Below are 13,400 nucleotides of genomic sequence, written 5' to 3'. Positions count from 1 at the left end.
CGGGGTGGTCTTGGCTGGCTTCAAATTTATAAACTTCCTTCCTCAGCTGCCCAAATCATAGGATTGCAGGCATTCACCACATCTATGGCTGCCTCATGCAGATTTCTTCCTTCAGGTTCGCATGGCTTGCTTTCTGTGTCTGTGTGTTACTTGTCCTCACAGGCCATTCTTTTATAAGTACACCAGTTATGAGGCCCACCCTATTCCAGAATGACCTTATCTAATTATGTCTGCATTTCAGAAAGGGGTGGACCAGAGAGTAGGAAGTTCAAAGGGAAGAAGGAATTTAAAAAACAGGAATTTACAACCTACAAGCCAGGAAGAATCTAGACATGGGGATCAATAATCACAATATAGGTTTATGTTGCAAGAAAAGCAACCAAAACTGCAAATAACTGTCCCTAATCTACTAACAGAATCCTAGTTCAGTCGGTCTGATGTGGGATGGGAAAATCTGCATCCAAAGCAATGCCAACTGTACAGGTCATTTGAAAACCACTGGAAATCAGAAGAATAAAGAAGTGGAGGACTGGCTCAAGTGGTAAAGTGCCAGTGGCTGAGAAAAATATTAAAAAGTTGAGAAAGAGTATGAGGTTATGAGTTGAGGCTCCACTACCTGCACAAAAGAAAACAAAACAACAAACCAAAAAATCTAAAAAAAAAAAAAAAAAAAGAAGGTAGAAAGGGAGGGAGGGAGGAAGAGAGAAGAAGAGAAGAAGAGAAGGAGAGAGGGAGGGAGAAAGAGAAACTAAAAGTGCAAAGAAATTTAGTCTTAGCTTTCTTTTAATGTGCCCAATCAACTTGGGTTATAAGAACAAAAACTGGTATGACAACTGAGCTAACAGACGCCTATTGTAATGACATCAATACTGTATAAATATGAGATGTTGACATCATGAGACCACAGATAGACATTTTGCAAAGGCAGATGACAAAGCAAGACAACACTAGAAAAACAGGTACAGCCACTCAGTCTGGCTCACAGGTGACTTAGGTCATCTGGAAGCCAATGAATTAGTTGTCACCTTGCCCCTTGCAAATAAAAAAATGTTTGTTTGCCCTATGAAAAGTAAACTTTGACTACAATGAAACTACCTGTGTTGGAAAGAAAGAAATGAACAAGAAAGAGAGAGAGGAAGGAAAGGAGGAAGGAAGGAAGGAAGGAAGGAAGGAAGGAAGGAAGGAAGGAAGGAAGGAAGGAAGGAAGGAAGGAAGGAAGGAAGGGGAAGGGAGGGAGGGGCAGGGAGGGAGGGAGGGAGAAAGAGAGGAAGGAGGAGACAAAAGCAACTTGAAGCGTGGATTCCATGGCCAACTATTTATAAATTGCTTCTTTTCAAAGCTTCCCAGGTGGTTTTCATGTAACTTCCCTTTAAGGGGTTGTCACCTTTCCACATCCACCTCTACCAGCCTACCAGACTACTGATCAACTTCCTTGCCACGTGGTAGTGAAAGGTAGACTGCTCATTACTCAAGATCCCTACTGCCTTCTGATCTACATATACAGGTATTTGTTATTTTCACTGTCAGCTGATACTCCCTTGGATTCTAGTTTCATATCTGAAAAAGTATCAATTCTTCTACTCCATTTTTGTCTCAATTGTACAAAACTCCTGTATTATGCCAACTCCTGAGTTACATTATTAACCAGGTGCCCTGTGCAGCTCAATGAGCTCTATTGATAATGGGTCATGAAAAGAAAACTATGGTAACTTCACAGAAGATACTCCCTTATGCTGAGACAATATGAATAGAAATGCCAGATAGAGCAAATAAAAATACAAGTTGCACAGTGAAATCAGACTTTCAGACAAACAATAGTTTTAAAGCGTCTCCCATGCAGTACTTGAGACCTACTTAGACCTACTTAAGTATGAAAACATACTTAAATAAGCCTGAAAACCCTGCTTTTAGGAAGTTTGACAAGGTTATCTGCAGTTGATTTTTTTTCAACAAAGTCTAATTCGATGATTAACAATTACCATGTCTCGGTTATGTGAAACTATTTCTTCGTTGTTTCTCTGAAAGCCTAATTGAACTAGGCCTCCTCTGTATTATCTGGCACCTCCAAATAGATTGGGGTGCTTTTGCTAGCCATGCCTTGGCTCATCCAGTACACCCCTGAGGCAACTGGCAAATGTTCAACACCCAGCACTCTGGAGAAACCAACAAAATGGCTGAAAACCTTGATATGAATGTTTCTGTGGTTTCTATTATGTAAATGCTCCTGGATGATTTCAAGCTCCCAGGTTGTGAAAGTGAGAATTGAGCTGGGAAGAGATGTTCACTGTCACAGAGAAATCAGGGAAGAATCTACCCTGGGTATTGTATCCCTCAAGAGAATAATTCAAGCAAGGCATGAAGCATAATTAAAGTGAGGCAAAAGTTTATTAGGAAAGAAATATGTTAGGGAAAGATGATCATGTGGCACCTCAGTTTATTTTTAACCACCTTTAGGGAATGCTGTGAAAATGTTAGTGTTACCAGGAAAGAAGACAGGGAATGGAGTCTCCCCATCAGGATCTGTCTTCTAGGTCTCTTGTGTTCACATCAAAAAAGGAGCAGCACACTGACTGGTGACAGTGAAGGATAGGAAGTAGAAGGTGCACCCAGCAGGAAATACTAGGTGGGCTGAGCTGCAATGCTAAGCCTGGAATGCAGCCTTCTTGCCTGTTTTCTGGGGAAATCAGCCAAGGCAGGTGGGTCATTGTGTGCACTATCTGTAGTTGTTTATTTTCACAGATTCAGATGGACAGGTTGGTTGGCAGGTGGAACTTATGGAATAGATGAGCATACGCACCCGCCCAGGTTTACCAGGATGACTGTGCACCAGGCTCCTCATAAAGATTGGGTGGTCTTAAACCAAGATCCTGAGCATCATTAGGGTAAAATGGTTAGTCAGTTCATTGTCCTTGTCCCCTTCACCTTCACAATGGGTTATGGCTCTGCTTTGCCAGATAAACCGCCCAGATTTGGCACCAATTAGTCTGTCCCTGGAATTTAATCAACATCTTTTGTCGGTGTGTTTTGGTGGTCTCTTCAGCACCATTTGGCAATCTCAGTAGTTTCCTTAAAAGTTAGAAAGGTCCGAAGTGGCATTGTGGCTCAAGTGGTAGAGTGCTAGCCTTGAGCTGAAGAGCTAAGAAACAGCACTCAGGCCCAGAGTTCAAGCCCCATGACCAACAGAAAAAAAGAAAAAGCTGCAAGTGGCACTGTGGCTCAAGTGGTAGAGTGCTAGCCTTGAGCAAAAGTAGCTCAGGAGCAGTGTCCAGAGGCCCTGAGTTCAAGCTCCAATACTGGGGGAAGAAAAAAAGTGTCCCACAGATTTTAGCCGGGCTGTGGTGGCTCACGCCTGTAATCCTAGCTAAGATGTGAGTATTGTGGTTCAAAGCCAGCCCAGGCACTAAAGTCCAGGAGACTCTGATCTCCAATAAACCACCAGAAAACCAGAAGTGGTGCTGTGGCTCAAGTGGTAGAGCACTAGCCTTGAGCTGAAGAGCTCAGGGACAGGCCCCAAGCCCAGAGTTCATGCCCCACGACCAATCAAAAAAACAAAAAGTCAGAAGGGTGTCTGTGGGAGGGATCTTGGTAACCATGGAGAGTAGTTCTCCCTGTTGCTCCAGCAACCAGGAATTCTGTTCTATCTGCCTGCCTCATACCCACCATGCAGAGTTGAATTCTCAACAACAGAGATGGTAAAGGGTAGTAAAATGACTAAGAAGCAGTGAGTCTCGAGTTTGAATTCAATGTAAAATATAACTTGTCTAATTGTAAGTTAAAATACATTGCCCGCTTTCTTGTGGAACTCCTGAAAAAGTTAACAATTGGCTCTTGCAAGCTGAACTTGGCCACTGAAAATATAAACGTATTTCAGGAAGAAAGTAGTTTCCTAAGCTCAAAAGCTACCACAAAGATAGAAGAGAATTTAGGGTAGACAAAAGAGAAATATCTAACAGGTTGTAGAGGATTTCTGTCTGTTACTTCAACAGTTGTGTATTTGTGATTAGACTGATTCCTGTGAACATGAGATCTCTAGCATAATGAAACTGATTTTAAAAACATTATAATTCTTGGTGACTAATGGGGACATCAGTCCTCTTTCTAAAGTGACTTTACAGAAATAACACCATAGTTGAAAATGTGTTATATTTTGATATGTTTTAACGTGTTATATTTTGACATGTTTTAACAATTATGTGCCCTATCAGTAACATGGCTTTACTATTAAATCAAATGCTCTAAGAATAATTTGAACATCCACTATTTTCTGAGAACTACAACTTTTGCCATACAATAATAATATAAGGTGAATAGTTTACAGGAATTTAGTTGTATATTTTGAATCAACTGAGATAAATTATAAACAAGAAGTGAAATACTTGACACCGTATCATAATGAAAATTGTATGAAATTTGGATCACAGCTTGGTAGTAGATAGAATAATGAACAGTTTTGAAGTGTCTAGTATTTGCAATTATAAAGAAGATGCTGATGTCCTAAATACCTTAAATATTTTTCCTTTACTATGTCCTTTCAAATCTGGCAGCTTTTTGTACATTTTTTAAATGAAAGGAGAAAATGGAAAAAACCCTAAGCTCACAAAATTGTTTGATCAGACTTCAAAGGACACATAGAAGCAAAAATATAAGATATGTCAGGTCTTTGACATATAAGTTTTTTGAAGCTCAACAACTTCTAAGTACAGAAATGACTGCTTATATGTGCTTATATTCAAGTTTTACAGCCAACATATCTTAAAACTTGTCTTTTTTAAGGCAGTAAGTTCAACTAAGAAAATCATGATTTCTTTCCAACTTTAAATAATATGATTTTGTGTATCTTAAGAAAATCAAGGGCTAGGCATTTTAGCTATTTCGGAGGGTGAAGTAGGAGGTTTATAGTTTGAAGTCACCCTAGGCAAAAAGTTAAGACCTTATCTCAAAGAACAAGTGAGCATTGTGGTTTATGCATGCTAGTCAAGCACTCTACCACTAAGCCACCATCCCTGTCCCAACCTACAAGGGAGTCAGAGATAGGAGGATCATAACCCAAACCTTCTGTAAAAAGTATAAGATCCTGCTAAAACTAAACTAGAAGCTAAGTGCCAGTGGCTCATATCTGTAAGCCTAGCTACTCAGGAAGCTGAGGCTTGAAGATGACAGTTCAAATCCTGCCCAGGCAGGAAAGTCTGTGAGACAATAAACTACTCAGAAAAAGCTGGAAGTGGTGCTATGGCTCAAGTGGTACAGTGCTAGACTTGAACACAAAGAGGCTCAGGAACAGTGCCCAGGCCCTGAGTTCAAGCCCCAGGACTGGCAAATAATAAAAATAAAATAGAGCAAAAAAGGCTAAGTGTATGGCTTGAGGGGTAGAGTGCTTACCTGGAAAGCATAAAATCCCTGAGTTCAAATTCCAATATCTTTAAAAACAAACAAAAAGTGAAAAACAAAACACAAGAGCCAGTAGCTGGTGGCTCATGCCTGTAATTTTAGCTACTGAGGAGGTTGAGATGTGAGGATCATGGTTTGAAGCCAGCTCAGGAAAGAAAGTCTATGAGCCTCTTATCTTCAATAAACTACCAAAAAGCTAGAAGTAGAGCTGTAGCCTCAGTGATAGTGCCCAGGTCCTGAGTTCAAGCCCTAGGACTAGCACACAACACACACACACACACACACACACACACACACACACACACACACACACACACACACACACAGAACATCAAATGTTCTTAAACTGATGTTCCTCAAAGTATCAATTCCTCTGAACAAACAACCTATTTATAAGCTTATTTAACTGAATTGATTTAAGCCAGTGGTTTTTCAAGATTTTGGAAAGATTATTACCACATACATTGCTGAGCCTCCCCTCCACATCCTCTAGAGTTCCTTATATGAGAGGTTGGGATTAGACCCCCAAAAGGTGTATTTAATGTTTTCCCAGATGGTGCTAATGTTGCTGATCTGGAAGCCAGACATTGAGAACCAGCACTTCCATCATTTAAAACAGTGAGTAGAACAAGACAAGGATGTCCACTCTCTCCACTTCTCTTCAACCTACTATTAGAATGCCTAGCTACAGCAATAAGACAAGATGCAGACATAAAGGGGATCCAAATAGGGAAAGAAGAAATAAAACTCTCCCTCTTTGCAGATGACATGATCTTGTATTTAAAGAATCCCATAGACTCCACTCCCAAATTACTCAAGCTGATTCAAAACTTTGGCAAAGTAGCAGGGTATAAAATTAACCCTCAAAAATCAATGGCTTTTCTGTATGCCAACAATGAGAAAAGTGTGGCTGAAATTAGGAAAGCAACTCCATTTGTAATAGCCCCTCAAAAAATAAAATACCTAGGAATTAACTAAAGAAGTGAAGGACCTCTATGATGAAAACTTTAAAAACTTGAAAAAGGAAATCAAAACAGAACTTAGAAAATGGGAAAAACTCCCATGCTCCTGGATTGGAAAGATTAACATTGTAAAAATTGCAATAATTCCCAAGGCTATCTACAAATTCAATGCAATACCTATCAAAATTCCAACCTCATTCTTCAAGGAAATAGAAGAGGCAATCCAAAAATTCATATGGAACAATAAAAGATCCCGAATAGCAAAAACCCTCCTCAATGGAAATAACAGTGCTGGAGGAATATCAATACCAAATTTCAAACTCTACTATAAAGCCATAGTAATCAAAACAGCTTGGTACTGGCACAAGAACAGAGCTCAGGACCAATGGAATAGAATTGAAAACCCAGAAATGAACCTACAGACCTATAGCCAACTAATCTTTGATAAGGGAGCTAAAAAAAATAGAACGGAAGAAAGACAGCCTCTTCAGTAAATGGTGCTGGCAAAATTGGTTAACTACTTGTAGAAAACTAAAGCTAGATCCTTATAAATCACCCTGCACCAGAATCAACTCCAAATGGATCAAAGACCTTGAACTCAAAGCAGACACTCTGAAAACATTACAGGATGGAATAGGAGAAACCCTAGGTCTCCTTGGCGCAGGCTGAAATTTTCTTAATAGAGACCCGGAACCACAACAAATCAAAGAAAGGTTGGACAAATGGATTGCATGAAGTTGCAGAGCTTCTGCATGGCAAAGGACATAGCTAGCAAGATCAATAGAAAGCCCACAGATTGGGAGAAGATCTTCACTAGCCATACAACGGACAAGGGTCTCATATCTAAAATATACTTGGAACTAAAAAAATTAAATTCCCCAACAACAAATCCTCAAAGAAACAACTGCCCAATAAATAAGTGGGCAAATGACTTAAAGAGAAACTTCTCTGAAGAAAAAAGAACGATAGACACATGAAGAAATGCTCAACCTCCCTAGCCATAAAAGAAATGCAAATCAAAACAACATTGAGATACCACCTCACCCCAGTTAGAATGGCAAAAATCAAGAACTCTAATAAAACAACAGATGCTGGAGGGGATGTGGACAGAAGGGAACATTACTGCATTGTTGGTGGGAGTGTAAACTTGTTCAACCACTTTGGAAAGCAGTATGGAGGTTCCTCAAAAGACTCCACATAGAGTTCCCCTATGACCCAGCAATCCCACTTTTGGGCATTGACCCAAATGTTTACAAACAAGACCACACTAAAGCTACCAGCACAACTATGTTTATTGCAGCATTATTTACCATAGCTAAGATATGGAACCAACCCAGATGCCCCTCAGTAGATGAATGATCAAGAAAATGTGGTATATATACACAATGGAATTCTATGCCTCCATCAGAAAGAATGACATTGCCCCATTTGTTAGCACATGGAAAGACTTGGAAAAAATCATATTAAGTGAAGTAAGCCAGGCCCAAAGAAACATAGGTCCCATGGTTTCCCTTATTTGCAATATCTAGTATATATATATGAGTCAACCAGAAAAGGTCAGATAAGGTGATGTTAGGAAAATGAACCCTAAGATATGTATTTAAATGTTTTTTTTCTTTCATGCATTTGTTTCTAAAGCATTTATAAGATTATTTCTTTGTTGCTTTGTATGTCCCTCCCCAACAGTATAACCCCTGCTTTCACTGTATTTGATGTAGGTATAATTTATGGAGGGGAAGGGGAAAAACAAGTCATTTAAATAAGGATACAGGTGGACCTGTTGCAACAATGAGCAGTACAAGTTGTCATGTAGAAAATGAACTTTACAACTTTGGGGGGGGGAGGATTAGGTTGCCGGGGTGGGGGGGGGAGGCTGGGAAGGGATGGGAAGGGTAAACAAAGGAGGAAGCTATAATGCTTGATAAGAAATGTACTCACTATCTTGCCCATGTAATTGTAACCCCTCTGAACAGTATTTTCACAATAAAAAAACAAAACAAAACAAAAATGAGACTTTGCTAACAAATTAACTTTTACAAACATCCTACTAGAAAATATGTAAAGTGCTGGGCGCTGGTGGCTCATGCCTGTAATCCTAGCTACTGAGGAGGCTGAGATCTGAGGATCATGATTCAAAGCCAGCCCAAGCAGGAAAGTCCGTGAGACTCTCATCTCCAATAAAAACCACTAGAAAATCGGAAGTGGCGCTGTGGCTCAAGCAGTAGAGTGCTCTCCTTGAGCTGAAGAGTGCAGGGACAGCGCCCACGTTCAAGCCCCATGACCAACAACAAGAAAGAAAGAAAGAAAGAAAGAAAGAAAGAAAGAAAGAAAGAAAGAAAGAAAGAAAGAAAGAAAGAAAGAAAGAAAGAAAGAAAGGAAGAAAGGAAGAAAGGAAGAAAGAAAGAAAGGAAGAAAGAAAGAAAGGAAGGAAGAAAGGAAGAAAGGAAGAAAGGAAGAAAGAAAGAAAGAAAGAAAGAAAGAAAGAAAGAAAGAAAGAAAGAAAGAAAGAAAGAAAGAAAGAAAGAAAGAAAGAAAGAAAGAAAGGAAAGAAAGAAAGGAAAGAAAGAAATGTCCATTTAAACAAGTGTAAGAATTATATGCAGAGTTTGTCTCTGGTGGAACATGAAATAATTTTGGAACATAAAATAATTATTTATGTGAAGTGAGTAATCCTAGGTACTTAGGAGGTTGAGATACACAGGATCACAGTTTAAAGCCAGCTGAGGCAGAAAAGCCCACAACAATTCATCTCCAATCTAAGTAGCAGAAATGCCAGGCTTAGGAGTGTGGTTTAGAACACCAGCCTAGCAAACGAGCCTAGCAAGTATGAGGTTCTGAGTTCAAATGTCAGTACCTGAGAAAAAAATTACTTACATTACTGTGTGAAAGGAAGATTAAGAAATAAAAACATGGAAATTAATTTTACTTTTAAACTTTTACAAAGGACTTAGATTTTTATCTATTTTATTTTTTGGCTTTAAACAGATTTTATTATCTTACAGTCATACAAGTCACAAGTTTTACATGGGTCTATTTAGGCTAACATCAAGATATATAGGACTGTGTGCATTTCTGGAGGAGTCAGATTTCAAATACATTCGTTCACAGATTAAACACTACAGTATTTAAAAAGAAAAGTTATGGAAAAGCTGGGTGCTCATGGCTTATGCCAGTAATCCTAGTTATTCAGGAGGCTGAGATCTGGAGAATCAATGTTTGAGACCCCCTCCAAAACAAAAAGTCCTTTAGAGTCCATCTCCAAAATATCCAGCAAAAAGTCAAGCTAGTGGTATGGCTCAAATGGTAGAGCAATAGCCTGAGCAATAAGCCATACAGTTTTAGGCCTTGAGTCCAAGCCCTGATACCAAGGGAAACTATTACCAAAATGAGCCTGTACCTAGCAGGAAAACTTGCCAGGTTATGTCTGCAAGAGTTGTAATTATCTATTGGAGTTATCTAGGCAAATTGGAAAGTCAAATTTGTTTTTGTTAAAGAACTCATTTCATCTAATGGTAGACATCTCCTCTTTCTTTTTTCTTTTTCTCCCTCCCTCCCTCCCTTCCTTCCGTCCTTCCTTCCTTCCTTCCTTCCTTCCTTCCTTCCTTTCTTTCCTTTTATTTTGTGTGTGTACCAGTAGTGGAATGTGAACTCGGGACCACACACTTGCTTACTTATTTTGCTCATGGCTAGCACTCCACCACTTGAGCCATACCTCATTCTAAGCTTTTTGCTGGTTAATTGAAGATAAGAGTTGTTTTTTTTCTTTTGAGGGGGCTGGCTTCGAACCTGTGATCCTTGGATCTCAGCCTCCTCAGTAGCTAGTAGAATGACAAACAGGAGTCATTGACACTCAGCAAACACTTAAAACTTTTTAATTGGCACCGAGTAATTGTATACAATTATAGGGCACAGTGTGACGTCCTAATGCAACATACACTGTGGAAATCAGACCGTAAGCATTTTATGGTCAGGCACATCCAACTAAGTGAAGGAGAGGCCCTGAAGCCACATTTCAGGCAGGCTTATGCAACTGCACAGCAAAGAGGTGTCCTGAGCATCTTTCCGTTTCTGTCATATGAACGTTTCACCTCCTTTTGTTTTTAACCTCCTAATTTTAGTTGATAGATTCTCTCCTTGGTCTTTTTCAAGATTCGGCTCTGTTCTTTACTGCCTCACTGATTCTGCATTCTTAACTATTTTGAAAGTCAGCAATGTGGCGATTGTTTGGCTGCCTTTACTGTGTAGAATCCATAATCAAAACTGTGGCTTCCCTGAAATGCCAGGCTGTGAAAGCAAGTAGTTCAGCAGAGCCACAGCAATAATAACGAGTCTTGTTCTATCTCTTGGGGAAAAATGATTTCTTTGTAGCACCATTTAAGAAATGTTCATAATAAATATCAAGACCGAAGGCTAACGTTTGGAAGCTCTCAAATGCCATACTGAGTGCTAGCTGTTCCCTTAGTGTTTTTTTCTTGGAAGTGTTTTATATTCTAAGAGAGTCTTGCACTCGAAGGATCACAGCAGCACTTCCAGGCAACTAGGAAACCGGATATTTAGACATGCCAAGTAATGTTGCTCAACAATGAAGAACATGACCAGATGCCATTTTGATACTAAAGATAACAAAAGAACTTATGCCCAGATTTAATAAACAGGGAAAAACAAAAATAGGGCTGGAAAAACACATCAGTGGAAACACAAATTTCTTTCTTTTCAAAAAGAACATAAGCTGGCTGATAAATTTACCAAGTAGATGAAAGCTGTATTTCTCTGAAATAAAAGCTAACTATATTAAAACAGAAGCTGGGCACCAGTGGCTCAAACCTGTTATCCTATTTACTTGGGAGGCTAATATCCCAAGGATCTTAGTTGAAGACCAACCCAGACATATAAACATGAGACTCCCTTCTCAATCAATAGTTGAGTGCATTGGCATATGTTTGTCATCCCAGCTATTAAAGGAAATATAAAAGAGGTAGCTTGTAGTACAAGCAAATGCCCAGTCAAAAATTAAGACCCTTTCAACAAATAACCTGTGCAAAAAAGGGCATGCATGCTTCAGCAGTAGAGTGCCAGCTCCAAGTAAAACTTCAGTGCTACCAAAAAAAGTAAAAAGGAATAAAAGAAGAGAGAAAAGGAAGAAGAGAGGAAGAGAAAAATAAAAATAAAAAATAAAAAGAAAGAAGAAAGAAGAAAGAAATAAAGGGGAAGGAGGGAAGGAAGAGGGGAAGGAGGGAGGGAAGGAAGGAAGGAAGGAAGGAAGGAAGGAAGGAAGGAAGGAAGGAAGGAAGGAAGGAAGGGAAAGAAAGAAAGGAAAGAAAGAAAGAAAGAAAAGAAAAGAAAGAGAAAGGAAGGAAGGAAGGAAAAGAAAGAAAGAAAGAGAAAGGAAGGAAGGAAGGAACAAAGAAAGCAAGAAAGAAAAAATTTGCAATGACATTGAATTCTACTAGGCACATCTGCTAATGGAACCCACTGCTGTAAAAGAAAATATGTACTGAGTTGTTGTTTTATATGATTTAGAAGAAAATGAACTTCTACACACATTACTTTTTTATGAAATGCAGAACAGAACAAAATGCAAAGTAATTATTGTAATGCATTATTAATATGAAACAGATTCTGTGTTGTTAGGAGAAAAGCTCTCTTTGCTTACCAAAAAACAATGAATCTGAGCCTCTGAGCTGAAGTTCTCATTAACCCAGACGTACTTCTCTGCATGATGTGAGACCAGATTCACTAATCTGGCATGAAGTATGGTGTTCCATTTTCCCATACTGAAATGAGTTCCCAGAAATGAAAATAATAGACTGAGGCAGCCACAGTCCTAAAATTGTGAAACTGAAGAATAGAACTCAAGAAGGAATTTGGAATTTAAAATGTGAGGAAAAGTAATTAAATGTTATATTTTCTTTTTGTAATTAATGGACAGTGTGAATGAAGAGCCAAGATCATAGACTCTTCATATTCAGATTACCTATGAATTACTGCCTTCCATTTGAAATGAGCTCAAGTTTTGCTTACCAAGGAAGAATCCAAGGCAAAATTCTGTAACAGGCCTAAGGCTTGAAACTTCCAGGTAAAAACACAAGAAAAAAGACTAGGTTTTTTAAACCTCTAAATTAAGGGAGCCATAAATTTAAAAAGACAGTAATAACTGATATGTTTGAAGTGTGTGTGTGTGTGTGTGTGTGTGTGTGTGTGTGTGTGTGTTTGAGATAAACCCAGAATGACAAACCCAGCATCAGTGAATTGAATTACACTGGATTATAGGCATGCACTATCCCCAACACTATGTCTATGTTTTCATAGTCCTTTTTGTTGGGTTAGTGGTGCTGGAGATGGAAGCCAGGACCTTGCACACATTAGGCACACACATTAGGCAAGTACTCTACCACTGAGTTAGATCCTCAGCCCCACAATAACATTTAAAATATGTTTCACCAAACCTATGTATGCTGAGTCCATGTCTGTAAGAATATTCCCTGTGTTCCTATTTCTACTGCTGAGTTTACTCTGCATTCTTCCTTCTTCCACCTGTCAAATAAATGGTCCTAGCCTACTTGTTTTAGGACCACAGTTGTAAAGCAAAATTCTCTGTATCAGGAAACTAGGTAAAACTCAGACTGGGAAAGAGGATGTGGGAAGAGAAACTAGGACAAAGGAGAATAAGAAAGAAGAACCTGAGTCAAGGACTTACTCTATGCCCTCCTATAGGAGAGCAAGTCTCATTCAATGGTACTGAAGGGCAGAACTTCTGCTAGAACAAGGGTGGTGGACACTCAATGTCTTATGAGGAAGAATGCACTGCACTGAATCCTCGTGGAATATCCCTAGTAGTCCAATAGTGCTACATCATTTTTATTTCAATATGGCATTTTGATATTATGCATCTTTCCTTTATAGTTTGGGAGTTTTAGAAAGTGAGACTAATCTGGAAGTTCATGAAACCAGTGGTATGGGAACAGGGAGAATAGTGGATATTTACATATGTGAATATACAAAAATAGAATAGCACAACAAAACCCACCAAAAAAGTTAATAAAGAAGAAT

General features: G+C 39.0%; 1 long non-coding RNA gene across 1 annotated transcript in view; it reads left to right on the top strand.

The window, feature by feature from the left end:
- The first annotated feature begins 3,674 nt into the window (after nucleotides 1-3,674).
- Nucleotides 3,675-13,400, top strand: part of LOC138809638 (uncharacterized) — a 29,205-nt gene continuing 19,479 nt past the window's right edge. The window contains exons 1-2 of the long non-coding RNA XR_011366908.1: nucleotides 3,675-3,767; nucleotides 5,942-6,006. This is a non-coding gene — a long non-coding RNA (uncharacterized lncRNA). The remainder of the gene's footprint in view (nucleotides 3,768-5,941; nucleotides 6,007-13,400) is intronic.

The sequence above is a fragment of the Dipodomys merriami genome, unplaced genomic scaffold (assembly GCF_024711535.1).
Source record: "Dipodomys merriami isolate MVZ:Mamm:240054 unplaced genomic scaffold, mDipMer1.0.p SCAF_5, whole genome shotgun sequence".
NCBI lineage: Eukaryota > Metazoa > Chordata > Mammalia > Rodentia > Heteromyidae > Dipodomys > Dipodomys merriami.
The sequence above is the reverse complement of the archived record's forward strand: the minus strand, read 5'-3'. Positions and strand labels throughout refer to the sequence as shown.